Below are 13,502 nucleotides of genomic sequence, written 5' to 3' on the forward strand. Positions count from 1 at the left end.
ATGACCTAGGTTGAAGCATTGTACAAGTTAAACAAGTGCACATTAGCATGTGTTGGAGCATTGCCCTTTTGTTTCCAACAATAGCTTCTAGCACTACTTAAATTCCAAGAGGTAGGGCTCCCCTTAAAAAAATTGCTTCAAAAAGGAAGAGAAGATTTAGATTGAAGAAGCAAACTTACGTGAACTAAATTAGCTCTTTAAAAGTTTAAAAGTGGGCCACTTAAGCTTAACTAGGGGTAACTTTTGAAGAATCACCACCTTGTCACCTTGTTGTTGTAATAGCATATGCTCTAATGTACAATGTGAACAAACACCAAAATGAGGTGAACTAGAGAAAGACAACAATTTTATAGGTACTATGAAGTTTGGCATAATTTTGTGTAATCATTGTCATTGCCATGCCAAAATGTAGATATGATTTACAATACAAGACTACAATTCATGTTAAACAAAGCAAGTGCAATTATTGAGCCAAACAAATTTGCATATTGTGCAATTTCATTTTGATTATGAAACAAGATAATATCACAAAAAGCTTTAATTGAGATGTTTTGTATAGACATATAGTCTCTCACAATACATCCCAAGGGAATTCTTTGGGATAGAGGGAGAGAAACTTGTAGAGTGCTTATGCTCAATTCACTCAATGTATGAAGTGTAGACACTCCATGTATATATAGGATTGCTTGTCTCAACTTTCACGTTGCATTGTAGTCTTGTTTCTCCTTACAAGTAATTTACAAGGGTAATCATTCAACTTTAATAAGGAGGCACTAGAAGCCTTAAGATACTAATCATGCATTTGGTATATATTTGAATGCACTATAAGTATATTCACTTTATTGGATATAGCTTTAAAGGTGTATACAGATGCATATGACATTTTTGGAATTATGTTTATGTCTTTCTATATTTTCTAGTGAAATGTACCTATGTGTAGCCATACGTACATTACAATAGATTAATGTTGCCATGTATAATCAAATTACTAAAAAATTTACCAAAGGTATATGTGGAACTACCGACATAGCCAACATGCCCATTTTTTATAGGATTTAAACTTCTAAATTGATTACATTCCATCTCAAGCTCTTGTGATTTCTTTATGTTCACATGTTTGATGCACTCATTATTTAGGAAAGTAGATGAATTACATTCAAGCTTATTAAATACATAAGCAATCTTGATGGTCATGGGACTATAAGGGCCCCAAGTTGTCTCATTTCATTTGTTTAACATGGGGCTTAACAATTGTACAAGTGGTACTTATTACATATGGAGCTGAAAGGGAGGGGGGGGGGTTCTCTTTTCTCATTTTTTTTGACTTTCCTCATTTGAAGTTTTGACGTTTTCAAAAATGCTAGGCTTGCCCCTCGACATCATGTGGATGGTAGGGGGAAGCTTTAGAGAGGTAATATGGATAAACGTTAGTTCAATGTAAGGCTTGTACAAGCCTTTCAAAATAAGTTATCCATTAATACATGATGCTTGAACAATATTGTTAGAGTACTACTAGCAAAGTTATTAACCTTATCATATATAACCACCCTATTGTATAAGTATTGACCTTAATGGTTAGTTCAATTCAAAAGACAACCTACATTAGGCAAACATTAGAGGTTATAAACCTCTATCGTACATGGTCTTTTCAACAATGTAAGGTTTTGCAATATTGCATAAGACCTTTCTAGAATTTGACTTTGAGGGGAGCTCTTACACAAGTATGCCTTGGTAATTCATGGTTAATCATAAGGGTTATCCAGTACAATGTACAATATTTGATAAAGCACAAAGCATATAGAGAGAAATCATAGACAATATTTGCTACATATTGTTTTCGACTTTGGCTTGATGATCTTGAAACAAGGAAAAGGCACCCGAACTGATGTGGCATAAGGAGAAAGAGTTTGGAATGTAGAGCTGAGTGAGGATATTTTTCTCCATCATGGCAAGTAAGGGTATTTTTCTCCATCATGACAAGTAAAATGGTGAGGAGGCAAAATGGGGTGTGTGTGTGTGTGTGTTTTTTTTTTTTTTGGGTTTGAAGAAAGCAATTCATGGTTTGAAGTGATGCAACAAACACAAGTGCAAGTGAAGAAAACGACACAATAGATTGAAGTGGTTAAAAACAAAAAAAAATGTTGAGAAATTTGTCACATATGACCATCAAACATTGGTTCTTAAGATGACAAAGTTCAAATTAAGAGAAGATGGGTTTCAAGGTTTGAAGATGAGAAAAGAATAGACGAATAGAAAGCTTACAAATAGGTTCAAGGCTTGTCTATGTCCTCTTATATTCCATAAAGGGAAGCACTCAATATATGCACAACATAGTTTTGGAGACCTTTGAATAAGTATAAACAACTATTACAGGTTTATGCAAAGTAAACAATGCTTTTATGGAGCAAGCACAATCCTGTTTATGTATGAAAATAGCTTGGCACGTATTCAACCATAGATTCATAAAACACCTTTTTTTACATTTAAAAAAAAGCCTCTTGATTAGCCCAAAATATCACTCTTTTATTCAAGGATAGTAATGAACCAAGTTTGCATCAAAATAGTCCATAGACTCCTTATCAATAATTCATTTGAATGGTAAAATTTAGCATACGTTAGTGCTCTTCCTCCCTTGGTGATGGATAGTAGTGAGTAGAATACCCTTTGATAGTCATGTTCCTTTGTTGATGATGGAGAATAGGGAACACCTCTTTATTTTAATTTAAGCCTACTATGTTTCATCCCTCTTTTCCCCCTTTTTCAGCTTCACTCTTCCTCTATTTTACCCTCAAAGAGCATCTTGATAGAGGCACAAAGCAATCCACATAGTTTAGGCATGTTGTCTCTTGTTTCTCTTCTTAGAAGGTACTCGTTTCTCTTCTTAGAAGGTACTTGTTTCAACTTGTATGTTGTCCTTTAGTGCTATCCAAAATTTCCCTATTCTTCACTCCAAAACAATCCAAATCTACTGCTATTCAACCCCAGAAATTAGCCTTCCATAGCCACAAAGCAACCCACAAGTTCATGCATGCTATACATAATGCCTTTCTCCTTCAGATTGTGCATGAATTCAACCTATATGCAGCTCCAATCTTCACTCTTTTGTTGTTTTTGATATGCACGATTGATTGTTGCCCCTAATACTTCATAAAATCATGCTACTTGATCAAATAAACCCATTTTGATTATCTTGCATTCGCATGGTTTAAATCTTAGTACGTCTCCCAAATTGGTAATTTAATCACTTACAATGCAAGTGCAATCATCTCGCAAGTTCCCTACAAGTAAGCTTTATGTAGTTCCCAAGGATGCACATTTATAAAGTTTTTATATAATGTATTCCAAACCAAAAGAAAATGCCACCCATCCATATAATGCTGCTCTTCATGAAGAGGCAAATTGTAGAGTGTGCATTTACAAGTACGTCTAGTGGGGTGGGTCTAGAAGGGCACCCCCCAAGAAGATGCAAAAGCACTTGGGGAAAAAATAGGTGCAAATGACATGCCAATTATGGATGCATGGCATGTGGCTGCAATAATGAAGGTATTAATTCTTAGGTTTGAGGGTATGGGAAAAAGGAGGGCTTTCTTCTCTAAGAGGGGAGCCTGAAAAGGGAAGAAGATATACTTGGATGAAGGTCTCACTCTAACTCAAGTGGCACAGAGGAAAGGGCGTATGCCTTGAGTCCTTGAAACTCATAAGGAGGGGAAATTCATAGTATGTTATGATGAACATGAGATTATCACCAATTGTTGGTCTCAATGACGATGCTTGGCCTATGAGACATTGTGATTTACAATATAGAATTGTAATGGAGCTCTCCAAATGGATGCTACTTATTTTGAGGAAAATTTTAGAAATGTAGACATCGCCATGTATGCTAAGACACACCAACACAATGGGAGCATTTAGTAGAAGCATGATAATATAGATGGGAGTTTGTCTTTCATCCCTAGTCACGCATAGTGGGAGGGACCAGAGGATGTGGAGGAGTAGCTATACTATTCAAGGAGGGCCTTTGTGATTGAGTACATGTCATACATAGAGATACTGAAGCATGATACCTATGAATCTGAGTATGTAGAGATGGACTCGGTAGATTGCTCTTTAGATGAAATTACTCAAGACAAGTTTTGCATGCATCAATAGCACATGCCTTTCCTTGTATTGTGGCTTCCTCAACCTTCCAAAGTATTGCTCCAGACAAAAGTTAGCATGATGATGAATGTCGTGAGACATGACAAAGTTAAAGTGTGAGATATCTATAAGAGATACTATATATAGGCAAGCTTGATTGATCTTTCAATACCTTGTGTGAAGAAAGAAATGAGCATCTTTGGCTAAATTGGAGGCAAATATATACCAATTTTTTTGGGGGGTAGAGATATACTAGTTTTTTTGGGTAGAGAGATACCTGTTTTTTTGGCCCAAGACAACAAGAGGGCATGGGAGATATTTCAAGAAAGGCATCCAAGCTACCCTGATTGTAGCAGTAGAGACATGGTACATGTATGCAATGAGCCTTTATGATGTAGAAGGCCATCCCCCTATGTCTCATCTGCAAGGGCTCTATCCATCTTGCAATCCCTACTTTATTGGAGGGATGGTGATGGATGCAATTCGTAGATTGTAGAATGGAAAGGCACAAGATTATGATGGCCTTGTTGGGGAACATTTTATACATGTATGTGAAGTTCTTGCTCCCTTGTTTAGATGCGATTCTTAAATTGTAGAATGGAAAGACACAAGATCATGACGGCCTTGTTGGGGAACATTTTATACATGTACGTGAAGTTCTTGCTTCCTTGTTGATGCATATTTTCAATCGAACCATGTGTAAGGGATTTTTGGAAAGTTGGCCAGAGCATACCATTGTACAACTCTTTGAGAGTAGTGACCCCATGTCATCAGAGAATTAAAGGATGATCATGCTTGGTCACTACTTAGCCAAGATATATGGCTACATTTTAGAGCATTAAATGAACACATGGATAGAGATATGGATATAGAGCATAGGGAAAGGCATGCTTTAGGTGTATGAACCCTGAGAGCCATTATAGAAAAAGGTAGGGCACATGGAAAGAGGATTGATTTATTGCTTTGTGGATTTTCATAAAGCATTTGGCATTGTGACCCAAGCTAGGTTCTTATAGTGCAACTAGAGGATATTGGCACTCTAGAATATATACAACGTGGGATTTTTGCCTTGTATGAGTCAATGATAGGGAGGGTGCATTTTCTAGGAGCACTTTCTAATACAATGGATAGTACTAGCAGGGTGAAGTAGGGATGCCCACTTGCTCTCTCTTTAGGGTTTATGTTGATGAGCTCTCATATTATGTGGATGGATTAGAAAGATTGGCTGACATATTGATACTCATCTTGTTGTATGTAGATGGTGTGGTATCGATTGCAGATTCCTCCAAGGGCTTATAGAGACACATGGATGCATTGTAGGTGTTTTGCATGGATAGAGGAGAGAAAATGAACCTTTGTAAGACAAATGTGATGGGGTTTAACACCATACAAGCTTGGTTGACATGAGTAGGAAATTAGTTTTACTCTTGGAGGGGATATGGTTGAGTATGCTAGATTCTAAGTATATTCAAGAGTCACATTTACAAAACCTAAATTTTCATTGTGATATTCTACTTGCATTTGAGGGAAAATATAAATATGCTCAATTCTAGGAGCCCTAGAAAAAACTATGGCTATTTGATACATTAGTGACCCTAGCCTTGCTATATATATCCCCAATATGGGGACCGGGTTTTTGGAAAAAGACTTGGAAGAGTATTATGAAGAAGAGACCAATTCCTTCTCTTACCAAGAGTCGTACATTCATGAATTGCACTAGCACTTATGCCCTAATGTAGATAGACCTAATTTTGACTAATAGATGTCTTAATGAGGGGATCTAGAAATCTCAACTCAAATAAAATTAACTAGAGAGGCTAGTAGTGACAATGATTACTTGAACGATACAAGTAAAACCATTAATAACTCATGAGATTATGACTAGAGATTGGAGCAACACCTGTGGTCATTGGGGCATTATTTTAGGCCGTAACTTGCTTACAGAGAATAAGAAATCCCCCTACATATAGATATCCATGATTGACCTTGACTTCCTCTAAACAATTAATGTGGTGGGGGTTAAAGGTGACTTTTCCTAGCCACCCACATTTATTCTCTACATTGTATCCATAGCTCTTGCTTCTTTCTTGATTTCCCTTGTGCTTCCACTCATGCTCTACATTTCAACTAATATTAGAGTGGGCATTCGAGGAGCTTCACTGACATTGCATTTAGCTTGGGAAGAGAGCTTGACTATAGCTTTCATGGTAGTCCCATTTCATTCCATTTGAGGTATGCATTGGCTTCCCTACATTCAATACTTGCTCTAGGCTAGTTGAAAGGACTTAGCTAAGCCTTATTGAGTGCTTATTGAGCTGAGAAGAAGCCATTTTATCCATTTTGAGTGGATACAAATCATGCTATTGAAGTTGTGGACAACTATGGTAGCTTGATAGCACTTTCATATTTTGGCCATAACTTTTCCATACGATATTGGACTAAGGTATTCTATAGCTAAAAACAAGGAGTGCGGCAAGACTATAAATTTGAGAACTCATAGAGCTAATTCTGTGTGTAGTTTTTAGTTCTCTATTTTACATTAAACATAATAGTATTGCATGCTTGCAGCTATTCAGGTCCTTTATATGCTTATGTTAATTCTTGGCATTGTTGTTTATGCCTAGATATGTTTATGGCAACCTTTGAAGCTTGGATTTGAGCTTTGTTGGATGTATTTTTGGTTGCTAGCCATTCGCTTCACTGATTCTTCACTTGCGGGTTGAAGGCATATTGGATATATATGCTCTTTGATGTATCATTGATGTACTTGGGCTTCTCGAATGTTATGTGCTTGATGCATTGAGCCTTGTTGTGCTCTTGAGCATTCTAGATTCACTTCTAATGGAAGAAATTAGTAATTATATTATAGAGCTTGGTTCTTTGAGTTAGTGGGAGACTCTTGATGCTCTTTTTGGTTTTTGCTACACTATTCATTGCAGAGATTCATGGCTATGGGATGATTTGCTTTTGAGCTTGGATACCTTGTATCTATCATTGCCATGGGGTTGTTAGTGGTGGATGCATGCTTGATACACATTGCATTATTCATTTTTGTACTTGATACCTTATATATTTTGACAATATTTAGTACTTGGTTGCTAAATTGCCAGTTGTGTTTTAGATATCCCGATTGCTACCAAGATGTTTATAGTAGTGGGAGCTTATTTTGCTAGTCATTTGCTTATAGATATATAATCATTTACTGCAGTTTTATGGAGAGCAATGTTGAAATTTATTTTTGAGCAGTTTCTTTGAGAGAAAATGCTTTGTTTGAGCACTCTAGTGCCTATTGTTTATGGAGAACTATATACTCTTTAGTTTCCCACTTCTTTCCCTCACTTTTTGCTCAATTTGTGGATGTTTTATTGTAACTATAGCAGCCCATACTCTTATATTTTATAGTCTTTTATAGACATAATGGTAGGTACTTTCAATGCATCCAATGACAATGATATTTTCAACATTGAGAATTTGGATGTAATAACTTCTATTATTAAAAGACGTAATTATAGCAAGTGTTGATGCAAAAGAAGCAAGTTAGGCCATTGAAAGCCAATGATATTTAGACAAAAATTTGAGATAAAGATGATTGGGATGAGCTTGATGAGTTATGCACGTCTACTATCATACTATCCTTGTCTAAACAAGTGTACTTCAATGTTATTTCAATTGATGGTGGTGCATATGATTTATGGAAGATATCTAATCTTAATGATAAGCAGAGTTATGCATCTCAATTGTAATAGTTGAAGAAACTTGTGGATCTTTTCATGAAAGAGAGCACCCTTATATTTACTCATTCGAATGAGTTTCACTCTATTTTTAGCCAGCTTATCTTGTAGGGCATTCAATTTGAGTATAACATAAAGTCTTTATTCTTTCTTGTCACACTACTAGAGTAATAGAATATTCTATATGTTATGAGTTCTAATCCTCTTGAAGATGGCTTTAAATGAAGTGATGTAGAGAGTGCTTTACTTACAGAAGAAGTGAACAAGAAGAATATTGATGTAGCATGCACTTCTCATGTACTTATAATTAGAGGTAAAAATGATGGAAATGAAACTAATAACTATGGTAGAGACTCATAGCTCAATAGAAGCAAGTCTCAATCTCGTGGGTACTCATGTAATAAGTCTTGCTATTGTAAGTTCTCTTTGACATGTCATTATTGTGGATAGTAGGATCATATTAAGCCGCAATGCTATAAGATGCACAATGAAAAAGGCAAAGGAAAAGCACAAGATAATGCCAAATCTTCTGATGATCAAAACATCGTTCCCAAATCCAATCTAGAGATAGAGGAGATAAATGCCTTGGAGTATATTTTAGATGATTATATACTTGTTGCTTCATCACTTGATGCTACTTGATTGACTGATGCTCCATCTTCTTACTCTCAGTGTTGGCTTCTTGATTCAAGGGATTCATTTCATGTGCTTAATCATTGGTTTCATAGCTACATACTATTACATGTTATTTTAGATTGGGAGATGACATTGCATGTCCTGGCTTTGACCAAAAGCCTTATTTTAGGTAGATAGTTGGATGATGAGAGGTACCATGTATCTTTTGGTGATTTTTATGGAAGAATACTCGTTGTAGTCTTGTTTTCGCTAGAGGTGCCAAGGCTGGAAGCCTCTACTTTTTCCTTGTCTTTGGGTTTGTTGATGACTATATTTTGGCTATGATTGATCTTCCACATGTGTCTCTTTGGCATCACAGTCTTGGGCACATTTCCCTAAAGAAATGAAAGTTGTTACTCATTTGCAATATCTTTCACTACTTGATTACTCATGTTTTGATGCATGTGATCATTGTCTTTATGGCATATAGATATGTAATTCTCATAAAAAGTCTAATTCTACACGCATGAGTGAGAGCCATTGTCTCTTTTGCATTTAGATGATTGTGGTTAAAAAAATACTAAAAAGGGTGGACAATGTTCCGTAGGTGAGGCAGAATCTGAAGAATATAGAAATTGCATTAGGAAATGCACATAAAATCCCAACTGGAGGAGAAAATGCATTGAAATGCAATAAAATGAGTGCTCTAGAATGAGCTACCTCCTCTGTCAAAACAAGTGATAGACAGGTTAAAGCTTCTAAAGTCCTCGTTTGTGAGGTTCACAAGTAGGAGATGACAAGGCATGACAAACATGACTGCTAATAGGTTTGACATGCTTGAAGGAGAGCAACAAATGTATATGCAATTGGAGGGACACCTTTCAATTGAAGTGTGTGTATGGAGTGCTTTCCCAATGTCCAAAGCCATTGCTTTGGCAACTAAACCATCATCAACCATAGCACCTTCTCTAAGAGGGTGCCACATGCTTGTAGGGCTATCACAAATGCTTGTCTAGGGGGTTTGATAGCTTCCTCTTACACTTTTCTATAAATTTTTAAGGAAGTCTCTCCCAAACCCTACTCAACATAAGTTAAGTGAAGCTTTTGATCGTGAACTCTTGTGACATTCCAGGATATCCTAAAGAAGTAGCATATTGAACACAATGAAGCTCTCGCAACAACACATGGATCAAATACTGGGAAGGGGCACCATGAGCTTCTCAAATAGAAGATTTGGGGAGAGATAGAAATGATATTGAGGGGGAAAATTGTGGTAATTGCATGGGGATAAAAGACCATCACTTGGAGTGAAAGAGAAGGAAGAAGTTCTACTTTGGGAGATAGGTGTGGGTGGAACAAGGGATGCTGTTGCATAAAAGAAAGGTTGATGTAACCTCTTTTGCTCCCTTCTTAAATAATGGAACTAGTACAACAACATAGGACAAGCTCTCTAATAGGCCGAGAAACCTACAAGAGAGAGGCAACTTTCAAAGAACCAGTGGCAATGGCAACAACTATGTGATCACCAACAGAGGAGGTGAACTCAAGGTCATTGTTGGCTAAAGATGTTGCCGCATATGACCTAAACCAATTGTTCCCCCACTTCCCTAGGTGCATGTGCAAAGAAGTCACATCCTTGACTGAAGCTCTTTGTCAATGTTCTTGAAACTAAGGTGACTTTTAGGTCTCCACCCAAACCATAATGAGGCCACAACCATGGAGCTTGGACCTACAAAGTTTAACCATTGTGTGTCATTTTGTAAATTTGATGCCAAGGAACTATGATTTTCTAAAACTGACTCCAGAAATATGGTAATGAACTCAACACTTGCAATTTTGTGTTTAGAAGATGATGTGTTGAAATCACAATGCAAAACCTTACAACAGTTCACTATGTAATGAAGCAGCACCATCTCTTTGTTTGTTGCCAAGTTTTGCATCTAGAGCATAGTATAGAACATTTTTGGATGTGTACAGTTGGTCAATGAGCCAATGATGCTAAAGAGAACAACTCTTCTTACCACCATGAACAAGAAGATCCATAAGGTCGGGTGGAACTTCCTATGGAAGCTATCTAATGGGCATTATTTTGATTTTTTCTCTACTAGTCTTTATTTCTTCTTCATGGATAGAGTACCTTAAGATGAGGAGATCTTAAAGTGGTTTGTGAGCATTTATCAAGCTCATTATAGTTTGGTCTATTATAGATTTGTTGGTAGAGGGTTTTATCAAGTATTTGTTAAATCACAAGCTAAAATAAATTGGAATTTATCCTACTCTATAGGCTTTAAAGGTGATCTTGTTCACAATATCCATTAGTTAGCCATGTTCTCTTACTTTAGGCCAATATTTTACATGATATGAGTCTTGTCTTTGATCAATTAGATTTGTTAAAGGCATCATATGATTTTATAGTAAGTCTCAAAATATAAATTTTCATATTCATCAAAGGTTGGTCATGAGATACAAAATATCATATTGATATTTTGGATTATACTCACATACATTTCAAGGTTTACTTCAAAGTGTATGGTAGACTAAAATACCTTAGTTACTTGACTCACAATCAACCTTGCTAGTATAATGGACTATATGTGGCTAGGGAATATATTGGACTCCCTCCTCTCCTCCTTTTCCCACTCCACCCCACCCCTACCCCTACCCCTACCCCTACCACTCCCACTCCCACTCCCACTCCTACTCTCTCTCTCTCTCTCTCTCTCTCCAAAGAAAACACCCCCACCCCTCCCTTACCTTTAGGTTGGAGGGGGGAGTTAATGGGGTTGGGAGCTCACGCTCAACCGCCAAAACCCACGGACCCTTATTCCTTCAAGCGTTTCAAGCGAGCACTAATGGCTACCTCTCACATAGCCGACATGCTATCCCTTTGTATGAGTGTAATGAGCTTACCTTGATGCTCGATCGAGTAACTCCTTCTCTCAAGCACTCTGATAGCTCAACAATTCGTGATGCAAGCTCAAGCATCCTCAAGCCTCTTCCTCCAAGCTCCATCCTCCATAGCTACTTACGAGACGAGAGAAGAGAAGAGAAGAGAAGAAAAAGAAGAGAGGAGATGGTGGAGGGCTTCACCTTCACGATCCCTCACCCTCACCCTCACACACTCACTCCCTCACTCACTCACACTCCCTCCCTCAAGCACTCACAAGCAATCAAACAAAGGAAGAGGAGAGAAAATGAAAAGTTCACTTTTCCACACACCAAAGAATGAGCTCTTCCTTTACTTTTCAACTTTATATACAAAACCTAAATCCCTTTTGGGTGGTCATCCCCTTATCCCCTTTTTTACATGGCCTCGGCCATGGCCTAGGTCCTTTTTTCCATTGTCATCATGTCTTCCTAGCTTCCTCTCTACCACTTGTCTACCTTTACAATTTACACGGGTGAGAGCTTGGCACTCTTTTACAAAATAAATCATGATGCACCTTGCACTCTTTTACAAAAGTATTGACTTACGCTTTTTCTTGTGCACCCCTCTCCTTGATTTAGGACTTCTTTGCTTTTCTTATGTTTCCAAATTTTCCTTGGTGTGCCTTCATCTTCCATTTCACTTTTGCCTTAGCCTTGTGTTCTGCTTTAGAATTTCTAGATTTTCCACCTTGTTTGTATGATAATTAACATTAACCCCCTCCTAGAGGAGTGCCAGTCCCACGGCACTTATGTGGAGTGGTTGGAAGGACGGATGGGTGTAGCTAGATGGTTTTTTTTTAAAAGTTTGTATACAAGCCCGTGTGGGGGTTGGACTGGGCCTTGAAGTTGGGGTGGGTCCCTCTTTGATGCTACCCTTGAGGGGTTTTGTCCTTTGAAATTGAATATCGTTTATGGATCAGTGCGTGGAGATAGACTGTGGTGGGCGAATCCATATTTGAAATTCACGATGGTGTTAGAAGGATCCCTACGTGGAGATAGACTGGCGAGCGAATCCATCTTTGAAATTGAAAATGATGTTAGACGGATCCTTGCTTCGAGGATGGCAGGTGGACGCGGATCTATCTTTGAAATTGAAAATGGTGTTCGATGGATTCATCTTTTGGCCCTCTGTGGGGTTGCCTTCTCCTATGCTGTTCCAAATGAGCTTCTTTATTCACTTTTTGATTGGGGCTGCCTTGGTTTGCCTCTACCTTGTTTTGCATGCATGGGAATATTGTGCTAGTTCTAAGACACTTGCAGTTTTGAGTTGATGAAGGTTCGATGAGAAAGGGTGGATGTGTGAGTCGATGATGATGGGGTCACAGAGGAATTGGGCTTGGGAAGAAACGGATCACCCAGTTAAGATGGGGGAGGTCGAGGGTGCATTGCATGGATGATGGGGCCTTCGAAGCTAGGGTTTGGAGCCTTTGTTTGTACCTGAAAAAGAAAGAAGGTACACTACCTGGGGGTGTGCTTGGTATGCAGTGTTGTGCATTGTGCTCGTGCTAGTGGAACTGGGAGTTGGGTTGAGCCTGGGTGTTGCCCTACACTTAAGGACCCAATTTGTGCATAAGGGAGGTGTAGTAGTGTAGGTGGCTTAGGGTAACAGGTATAACCATAGGTGAGTGTTACCTCCCTAGGTATGTCCTACCCTTGATGTGCCTTAAGCATGAGGTGGGGAATCAAAATGAGGCTAGGGGGTTAGGGATGGAGCCTGGCCGATTGAGGTCACCAGACACACCTAACTTGAGAACCCATAGGTGCAGGGACTATGGCCTACGTGGGGTAGAATGTTGTTCATTGTGATTTCTTTGCTTTTCATCTTTGCTTCCTTTTTCTTTCTTGGTTTCTTTCTTTCTCGTTCATTTTCTTTTCTTTTATCTTTTTCTCTCTCCTCTCTCTCTCTCTGTGTAAATTACATAGGCAAGATGAGAGCTAAGCTTCCTCATTCGAGTGGGGTGGAGAAGGGGGCCTAAGAGACTTATTTAGGAATTGCCGACTCTGCAAGTACCCCTTGAGGTTTAGGCGGACTTGTAGAGTGGTGGTAGAGAGAAATGGATGATTGCAACGTGTGAAGCAGCTATCATTCAT

This window comes from Lygodium microphyllum, chromosome 30, assembly GCF_053477565.2.
Source record: "Lygodium microphyllum isolate KBCC chromosome 30, Lygodium_microphyllum_v1.1.10, whole genome shotgun sequence".
Taxonomy (NCBI): domain Eukaryota; kingdom Viridiplantae; phylum Streptophyta; class Polypodiopsida; order Schizaeales; family Lygodiaceae; genus Lygodium; species Lygodium microphyllum.